The following is a 10,799-nucleotide window of genomic DNA, read 5'->3' on the forward strand; positions in this document are numbered from 1 at the left end:
AAGAATACATTTGAATCAGTTCTAATGAGGTGGATGAAACTGGAGCCTATTAAACAGAGTGAAGTAAGCCAGAAGGAAAAACACCAATACAGTATACTAACGCATATATATGGAATTTAGAAAGATGGTAACAATAACCCTGTGTACGAGACAGCAAAAGAGACACTGATGTGTAGAACAGTCTTATGGACTCTGTGGGAGAGGGAGAGGGTGGGAAGATTTGGGAGAATGACATTGAAACATGTAAAATATCATGTAAGAAACAAGTTGCCAGTCCAGGTTCAATGCCTGATACTGGATGCTTGGGGCTAGTGCACTGGGACGACCCAGAGGGATGGTATGGGGAGGGAGGAGGGAGGAGGGTTCAGGATGGGGAACACATGTATACCTGTGGTGGATTCATTTTGATATTTGGCAAAACTAATACAATTATGTAAAGTTTAAAAATAAAATAAAATTTAAAAAAATTGAATAGATATACATAGTATTAATCTTAATATGTGCTATTGATGTTTTTCCTGCTGGCCTTTTAAATTTATATAAAACTGAAATGGGATTGTTTTAATTTTCTACTTAATGTTTTTTTAATGTCTTTGTGTGTGTGTTTGATGCTCAAATTTGAGCACCTTAAGCATATTTTTTGAGCCTATATTATCAATTCTGGCAACAGTAGAAAGTCAAAAATTACAGAGTTTGTGATTGTACTTTTCATCTTTATCCAAGAATGATATTCAACACTAACAACTAATATTATCTGTTTAGTAATAATGGGAACAGAACAGGCTATAGGGCTGAGCCTTGACCTTGCTAACCAGGTCTTTAATTCCTTAGTTGTTGGATTATGTGAAGGGCATTGCTCATTATTTTTGGGGGTAAGTAGAGAGTGGGGTGCAGTTAATACGTTAATTTGTTGAAATATGGGGATATTTTGATAATGGTATGATTTATATCGGGCTTCCCTGATGGCTCAGATGGTAAAGTGTCTGCCTGCAATGCGGGAGACCTGGGTTCAATCCCTGAGTCAGGAAGATTCCCTGGAGAAGGAAATGGCAACCCACTCTAGAACTCTTGCCTGGAAAATCCCATGGGTGGAGGAGCCTGGTAGGCTACAGTCCATGGGGTCACAAAGAGTGAAACATGACTGAGTGACTTCACTTTCAAATCAAAGTTACAAAAACATAATCTGATAGAAATATTAATACATTTAATACATGAATTGTCTGTCATCTGTGGTCATTGGCTAAGTCAGTCTGGGCTCCTTTATGGATGCATATGTGCTAAGTCACTTCAGTTGTATCCAACTGATTCTTTGTGACCCTATGGAGCCTGCCAGGCTCCTCTTCCATGGAATTCTCCAGGCAAGAATAGTGGAGTGGGTTGCCATGCCCTCCACCAGGGGATTTTCCTTACTCAGGGATGGAACCCATATCTCTTACATCTCCTGCATTGGCAGGCGGCTTCTTTACCACTAGCGCCACCTGGGAAGCCCTCCTTTATGGATGTGACCTCACAAACTGAATATGGGCTGATGACAACATGCTGTGAAACTGAGTCTATCAGACATCCGGCAGCCATAACTTAATGGAAGGCCCTTAGTGATTTGGGTCATAGGCATCTGGGTGTTACCGTTGACATGAAAGTGAAGTCGCTCAGTCATGTCTGACTCTCTGCGACCCTGTGGACTGTACCCACCAGGCTCCTCCGCCGATGGGATTCTCCAGGCAAGAATACTGGAGTGGGCTGCCATTTCCTTCTCCAGGGGATCTTCCAGACCCAGGGATCGAACCCATGTCTCCCGCATTGCAGGCAGATGCTTTAACCTCTGAGCCACCAGGGAAGCCCCATCTTTGACATGGGGCACCATTATAACAATTGATTCTATCTGCCCTGATTTTGGCTCAGGAGACTAAACTTGCCTTAGAGTCTATTGGCCACAACTGGTCCGTGTTTACAGAAATTTCCATCTCCATTGGCTGGCAGAGTCACACTTTTCATACATTGGATCTACCTTTTGTTTTTACATCGGTCTGAATACAAGAAATAAGAGTAGTTGCGGATGGCCAATAATAAAGAGAAATATTGAGGTGTTTCATCAAATAGCTTTACTTTTTTATTGTGCTGTGGAGACTCAAAAGTTTTATAATACATGGATTCTCACAAATAGTTAACCTGAAAACGAATGTATAGAATATTTAATATATGATTCCAAATAGCCTCAAGTATGTTAATGAGATATTTAGCTAGCAAGTTCAGTTCAGTTCAGTCGCTCAGTCATGTCCGGCTCTTTGCGACCCCATGAATCGCAGCACGCCAGGCCTCCCTGTCCATCACCAGCTCCCGGAGTTCGCTCAAACTCACGTCCATCGAGTCAGTGATGCCATCCAGCCATCGCATCCTCTGTCATCCCCTTCTCCTCCTGTTCCCAATCCCTCCCAGCATCAGAGTCTTTTCCAACGAGTCAATTCTTCGCATGAGGTAGACAAAGTAAATAGTTGATAGAATTTTATAAGCTAGGAGAAACTGTAAAAGCTATAAATCTGCCTCTTCTTATTTTACACATGGCTAGGGTCATGTAACCTAAAAATTCCATGTGCTTTCTGGCTTTATGATGCTGTGTTTTCTGCAGAAAAGCCTAAAACCTTATTAAAAGATAGACCCTTAGATTTAATTACATGCTGTTTTCACTATCCATAGGTTATTTGTAGGCTATGGCTCATGTAGAAATGAGTTTATTCTCCAAATCTGACAGATTTATTGGGAAAAAAATCAGTGGATAGCCTGAGTTCTCTGACAGTCATCTTTGTTATAATAAAATAGGAGGCTATCATCATGGTAAAACAAGTGCTGAAGTCTACTTGAAGGAATTCAGTTTTTCTTTCAAATTCCTACTAGGGAGTTTTAATAGAAAATACTCAGTTAACAAGATTAATTATCTGTTTTAAAGCACTTTGAAACTTTTCAAGGCATTAAAAAATATAATCGGTATTAAAGTGCTCTTATTTTCTGCTGTTTTTACATCAACATTTTTTCATTTCTTCCCATTGGCAGAGTCAACTTGATGAAAATGAAATATTATATTCTTTATTTGCTTTCACTGCTGGACTGTTTACATATTTTTGCCATTTCAAATAGTGTATTTCGTCTGATACATTTTTTCTTTTAGATTCTTTGTGTCGTATTGTTGCTCAGTCACTAAGTCATTCTGACTGTTTGTGACCCTATGAACTGCAGCATGCCTGGGTCTCCCTGTACCTCACTGTCTTCCAGAGTTTGCCAAGTTCGTGTTCATTGAGTCGGTGATGCTATCCAACCATCTCATCCTCTGCCACCCTCTTCTCCTTTTACCTTCAATCTTTCCCAGCATCAGGGTGCTTTCTTTGTGTCATATCATTAGACTTTCTGACAGATGTCTAATTCTACCCCTCGAAGATTCATCTGAAGTGGATTGCTGCTGCTGCTGCTGCTAAGTCGCTTCAGTTGTGTCTGACTCTGTGCGACCCCATAGACGGCAGCCCACCAGGCTCCCCCGTCCCTGGGATTCTCCAGGCAAGAACACTGGAGTGGGGTGCCATTTCCTTCTCCAATGCATGAAAGTGAAAAGGGAAAGTGAAGTTGCTCAGTCGTGTCCAACTCTTAGCGACTCCATGGACTGCAGCCTACCAGGCTCTTCCATCCATGGGATTTTCCAGGCAAGAGTACTGGAGTGGAGTCTGAAGTAGATTAGATGACAGTTAATACCAAGCCTGTGGGTCCAGTTCTGCTTATTTTCCTAGTGTATCACTCACCCTGTCATATACATGTTTCCTCATATGTGAAATAGGAAATGCCAAATAGTAGATGCCAAGTACATTAACATATGCAAATGTTTGGAACAGTGCGTTACATCCAGCCAATCCTAAATGAAGATCAGTTATTATTACTAATATTATTATTATTAACCCATTATTAGAAACAGTACATAGATCACCTCTATAACTGTTAACACAGTTTTATTTTCTCTTTATTTTTAAGATTTTAGTAAATATGGACCAATACCTTAACATTGTCTTAAATATTATTAACCTTTGCTCATAAAGCTAATCATGTTTTCCATAGGATAATTAACCATTTTATATATAAGATTATATTATCTTATTTAATAGTAAAGTTAGAAAACTATTAAATTTTTAATGTGTAAATTTTTTCTGTACATACTTTGGACTATTTGGTTCCATTTTCCTGTTCTCTTTCATTTCCTGTGTGTTTTTTCTTGAACCACCTAATGTTCTTCTCTGGAAAAATACTGCAGAGCAACCAAAAACCCTGTGATGACTCAGAAGTCAGAGAAGGGGAAGAGTGGAGAGTCGGGGTATGCTGGACACTTAATCTTGTCTTCGGTCTTTGTGGTTCTTCTACTCTGTGCCTCAGAGACTGGACTAATGCTTCAGACTTGTAGAGTAGTCTCCATTTATTTTCCACATTTTATTTTAAATGTCCTTGTTTCCAGTACTTCATACCTTTTTAACCTCACTGGACCATGCCCATGTTCTTCAAAGACTTGTATTCTATTTCTTACTGAGTTCATGAACCGGGAAGAACTGCAACCACGAGTCTTGCTGAACGTCACCCAACTGGCCAGCGAGCTTTTGTTGAGTCAAACTCATATCTGATAAGGAGAAGCTGCTATAGCTTTGTTTTCCCGTAATTTTCTCCTTCCGCCCTTTCATCTGACTGAACAAGAGACATAATTAAAGTCTTAAGAAGTTGGACAACGGATCACATACATAATCCTTTAAGACACTGTCTCAGATGAGCAGCAGCCTGGCCAACTATTCGCTTACTCATTCACTCATTTGCTTTTCAAAAAGAAAAAACTTTGGGTATTTATCATATGTCAATGACCATGTTTGTACCGATGGGACAAAAAGTATAAATAAGATCGAAGTCCTGTTCTGAAACATCTCTGTGTTGGGAGACTTCAAAGCCACTGTCAACTTTGGTGACGTGATAGGAGGACTCACAAGATTCAGTTGTGCTTTGTTACAGCAAAAGGCTACAGAGCAAAATCCACAGAGGGCAAAGGCACTCAGGGTGATGTCTGGGAAAAGCAGGGCAGGTTTCCAAGAGCCTCTCCAGTGGGATCATAGGGGAAGCATTTACTTCCTCCAGCAACCAGTTGTGATAACAACTGTTGAAATATGGTCAGCCAGGGAGGTTCACAAGAAACTCAGTGCCCAAGGATTTGTACTGGGAACCATTCACATAACCACTTTCTGTCTGCCATGTACCTAAATTCCACACTCCTGGAAGGAAGACAGGTAGTCAGCATAAGCAATATTGTTTGCCCAGGCAGTTTAGCCACAGTAAACCCCTCTTATCTGTTAGGGAAAGGTGGGGACCCCCCCACCACCACCTGCGAATCTCAGTTCCCAGGTGCCAGCCAAGGGCCAACCTTACAAACAAGATTACTAAGGATGGCAGTCTCAGACCTGCTGTCTCAACTATTTTCTGTACAGTCTCACATTGAAGTGGGCATAGGTGGAAGAATGATTAAAGAATCAGATGAGAAGAGGCATTGGCCTACAGAAGAAAACTTAATCAGCTCTGCTTGGAGGAGTCAAGGGATGCTCCATTTACCAAGACACTATTTGAACTAGATGTTGAAGGAGTTGTGAGATTTCCCAAAGCCTGGAATAAGGAAGGACTTTCCCCCCATGCAGAGGTATTTGTTGCAGGTAAAGAGGTTATTGAGAGATTCTGTGTGGTGGGAGCATAGAGCTGATGAGGGAGGCAGAGTCAGGGAAGAGTGGTTAGAACAAGAGCATGAAGTGCTTTATCATTTTGTTGGGTGGTAAGGAGCCTTAGAGGTTTTAATAAAAAGAGAGAAATGAATAAATTTGAAAGCTATCTCTGACAGCAGATGGAGAAAATATTGGAGAAGGAAGAGTTTGAAGAAAGTAAGACCAGGCAGGAGGCAAGAGATGATGAAGACGTGACCTTAGGCACCTGTGGTGAGACGAGAGCATGGAGCAGTGGTCCTCAACTGGGAGACATGAAGAAACATGTGTGAAGCTTAACAAGAAAATAATGTCCAGGTCCCACTCAAATCCTCTACTGCCTCTCAACAAAACATTCTGCATGCTTGCTCTTCTGTAGCTATCTTCTCTGTAATGCTATCAGGCAAAACCTCCAAGCCCACTACATAACCAGCTCGTCATTGGACAGAACCAGTAATAGAACCATTTGTATGGAATTTCCCCTTCACTTCCATAAATTGAGGTGTGTGAAAGCATACAGCAGTCTACCTTAGCTGAATAATTTGCCTATTCTTGGATGAATCAAGCCAGTAAATCTATTTGTAGCGAAAAATTGTAGTCTTTGCACAGGATCCACAAGAGTGATTTCGTTCATTTGTGAAGTGCAAGCCAAAGTGTGTGTCCAAAAGGTACAGTCATGGTGGGTCCTCATACACAAAATACATGTCAATTTATGTAGTTACTCCTTGCTCATTTGACATATATTGTGTATATGATTGTATGTAAGACTCAAGAAATATAGTACAGCTAAAACTAACACAACATTGTAAAGCAATTATACTCCAATTAAAAGTAAATAAACAATAGAAAAAAATCATGCTGGGGTTATAATAAAAAAAATGCAGTTAAAAATGCATTCAACTATTAACTGAATATAAGGTATTTAATTAAAGTCATTAGGATGAGATGCAAATATAAACATAGCTAACCCAGAACAGTTTTCTTCCCTTTTGTTTTTATTTTAAATGATTTTATTTTATAGTAGATGATAGCATAAAAGAAACTTGCAAGTTTTGCAAAGAATAATATGAAGGGGTACATGAGTTTCTTATTTTGCTCTCAAGATTAACTAGACATTATTGGGTTTCATAATGATGATCTATTTGAAAAGTAGTGAAGAACCTTTTTCAATAATATTTTATCTGCAATTTTTATTGAATAAAATATCTCAAGAATGTGTTAAGGTCAATTTATGTATTAAATGTACAAAAATGTGTCTTTTAGCTTTCTCTCCTTATATCCAAACGGGAGTTCTTAGATATATTTAATGTTTCCATGAACTATGTGATTAACAACTATAGCAAAGTGTGTTAGCAGAAATTATCTTGGAAGGTTTTCCATCAGTGGTTTAATTAACATACAGCAGACAGAAAGCAAACAATCTGTTCAACCAGACTACTGAATGATCCCTCCTGTTGCTTTCATTTTCACTACAGCTGGGAAGGGAAAGATTATTTTACATATATCCTTTCCTCTTGCTTCAGAATGATCTGTTTTGGTGGTGATTTAAAGAATTATTTGAAATATTTTTATGAGTTGGAAAGCCCATGAAGTGAATAGGAATAATTTACAATGTAGATAACCAGACTGTGGCTTTACCAGTTTTTCTCCATCTTTATTTCCATTTTTGACTTGTTTTATCTCCTCTAAAAATCATTCTGAAAAGGGGTCAAAATCGAAGCCAATATCAAACTTTCGTCTTAATGAACCATGTACTACCGAGTCATGAACAAATAGGGAATGTTTCCTCTATGCGTGATTGGGTAGTTTTGCTTATCCATAACCTAAGCAGAGAAGAAGACTTACATGTAAAGCAACAACCCCAAGGAAAATTCAGAGTCTAGGCTCTAACACTCATAAATTTTGTCATTGGAAAGCCCTTACGTCCTTTCTTAAAAGTGAAAGTGAAAGTCACTCAGTCATGTCCGACTCTTTGTGACCCCATGGACTGTAGCCCACCAGGCTCTTCTGTCCCTGGGATGCTCCAGGTAAGAGTACTGGAGTGGGTAGCCGTTCCCTATCTCCAGGGGATATTCCCAACCCAGGGATTGAACCCAGGTCTTCCTCGTTGCAGGTGGATTCTGTACGAGCTGAGCCACCAGGGAAGCCCCATAGGTCCTTCCTTAGCCTTTGTTTACTCTTCACAGTCAGCCAGCAAGTGATTGAGCGATTGGTTTTCAGAGTTCAAGGTGGTAAATTCTAGGAGGAGCAAGCATGTCCATCTTGGAAGCAAACTAATCAACAGCTGTAATAGGTGTTAATACAACAGTAAAGAAAGCAAGAAAAAAAAAAAAAAAAAGCATGTAACATCACTAAAAAGTAAAAAACAAATACTTTATATGGGTCTGGGGACTTACCTTTATATGGGATTGGCCAAAAAGTTTGTGTAGGTTTTTCATAAGATGGTACAGGAAAACCCTAATGAACTTTTTTTGGCCAACCTAATAAATTCCAGAGGGAGCATTTATGCCTGTTTTATGTGGAAGGCCTGTCTGTCTGTTAAATTCACCTTCCCCAGTAATCTAGCTAAAGGATGAGGTGGAATGTTCATCACTGAAACAAGAGTTTGACACGTTCATCAGACTTTCCAAATTTCAGCTTAAGTGGTGTTAAAAGATTAACTGAGGCATACTAAACATTTTAAGAGCCTACCTGAACAAAAATCAGTTTCAACAGGGCAGTGGCATGCCAAAAGTGGTTAGGAACACTCCAAGGACCCCAACTAGGGGAGAGATTTTATGGAGAAAAGGCAGAAGAAAACAGGGAAATTATTTCATTGGCTGTAGCTTAAATGTCTGCCTGATTCAGAAAAGTCTAGTAGGGAGTTTGTGATTGTTGTCCTTAGGTTTTGATTTCTCAGACTTGAGGCACCTACCGGCTCAGCTTTAAGTTTGCTTACATAGGCTGCTAAAGCCATCAAAGACTCCTCAGTCTGATGGCCTCCTTGTCTAATTAATTTAATAGTGGGGAACATGGACTTTATCCTCCCTATGTTTTGAAGCTCTTTTTATTTGTTCTCTAGGGTAAGAAGCCAGAAAGGGAGAAAAGGAGAAAGGGGACTTCCTATGCAGACAGCTCCTTCGTTGTTCATTATTTCATCTACTACATTGCCTTGTGCCAGGACCACAGGGGCTAGCATGATGTTTCTGACCTAACAGTTTCATGAAAAGCACTGTATTTTGTCCTGTGTTATAAAAATCTAAAAGGATAATGTTGAAGTTAAAGTTGGGCAGTGAATATCCAATGATAACATCTATTTTAAAGAAACCTACAGTGGGGTTGAATTTCTGGTTTGAAGAGTTTAATGAAGACTACTACTTTGAAGATTTAGGTACATTTTTCTGATTTACATTATAAAGAACTGATAAACCTCTGGCTGGAGCCTTTCCCTTTCTGTGATGTTAAAAAACAAAAACACTTATATCTAGGACTGTCTGACCCATTGACTGCATTATATTTGCTATCTTTCTTATCTAGACTGATGTTATAATACGGATACTATAGGTTTTCAGTTGTTCCTACATAATTATATTCAGATCGCCACCACCCCTAGGGCAAAGTGAATGCATGGCTCTAAAGTTTAGTCTAAGTGTTGTGCTATGAGGCCTTACCTGGTTGTTATAAAACTTTACTGTGTACTTTTGTTGTAAGCTACATCATATATTTTTAGTAATGAAGCAGGACATCTAAATAAATCAAATCAAATTGCTTTATGTAGCTTTACCTAGAATCATAAGTCTTAGAGCCTGACACCTACTCAATAAAAGCGGTCTGCTTTTGCAGGTGAGATATTTTCATTCCCATTTGAAATAAAGGGTAACAAAAGCACAGAGAGTTTTGTAAATTTTTCAACATCCCCTATTCAGCAAACCTAACAGAAAGAATTCCACCCCAGTTCTCCAGAATCCTTCCATTTCTTCCCTTACCTAATTCTGCCTGCTCTCATCATCTTTGTCTACAATTTATTTATTATTCATTCATTCAGTCAACAAACATTTATTGAGCACTATTCAATGGCCAGTGGGTATAACACCTTAAAAAAGAAACATTTTCTGTAAAATCCTCTTTAGACATACTTGCTGAAATTTACTGCGTGGCAGGTGGGAGGCACTGCGATCAACCCTCCATGTACCCGAGTTTTTTCTTTAGCCTTATAACAGTTCTGTGAATTGAGCACAGTGCTGCATTGTCTGGCTCTCAGTTACCTCTCTATGGAATGTTTGGTCGTTTCCATTTCCATGATTCTTTTACACTCTAATATTCTCCAAGCCCATGGAAAGGTCTAGATGGCCTACACTACGGTAGTATTTTGCTCTAGGCTGTCTCTACTAAGGCATTAAACAATGGCAGATCTTTTAAATTCACAGTGAAATCAAAGGATATCCCCTCAAGAAGATATGATTAGCACCTTCAGGACTTCAAAGGGAGATGTTTTAGACATTTGCATGTGACTAGTAGTGGTAGCCTTTACTTGGTTATTAGAGTTCAAAGTAATGGATTTAATGGTATTATTTGTTGTTATTTTTGTTCAGTTGCTAAGTCATGTCCGACTCTTTGCAACCCCATGGACTGCAGCACACCAGGCTCCCCTGTTCTTCACTGTCTCCCGGAATTTGGTTAGATTCATGTCCTTTGAGTCCATGATGCTATCTAACCATTTCATCCTCTGTCTTCCCCTTCTCCTCTCGCCTTCAATCTTTCCCAGTATCAGGGTCTTTTCCAATGAGTCGGCTCTTTGCATCAGGTGGCCAAAATATAAGTTTCATTAAATACATTTTGGTTTCTTGGAATCTTCTTGTATTGATAGCAACATCACAGCTGTGATTTAATCACCATTCTCTTAGCCCTTTTGAACCCATGTCCTGCCGGTTATAAAGGCTGTCAATTCATATCTTTTGGTAATCGTTGCCTAGAGGAGAACTGTTCTTGGTCAGACGCTGAATTTCCCACACTTGTGGAACACCTTCCTGCTGACCCACTGAAGTGAAAGACTAGAAGTAATGA

General features: G+C 39.4%; 1 protein-coding gene across 3 annotated transcripts in view; it reads left to right on the forward strand.

Annotated features, from left to right (window-relative positions):
- The window catches only part of PLXDC2 (plexin domain containing 2), a 425,372-nt gene that overhangs the window by 163,703 nt on the left and 250,870 nt on the right, over positions 1-10,799 (forward strand). The gene's annotated exons all lie outside the window — the stretch shown is intronic.

This window comes from Bison bison, unplaced genomic scaffold, assembly GCF_000754665.1.
Source record: "Bison bison bison isolate TAMUID 2011002044 unplaced genomic scaffold, Bison_UMD1.0 scf7180017864461, whole genome shotgun sequence".
NCBI lineage: Eukaryota > Metazoa > Chordata > Mammalia > Artiodactyla > Bovidae > Bison > Bison bison.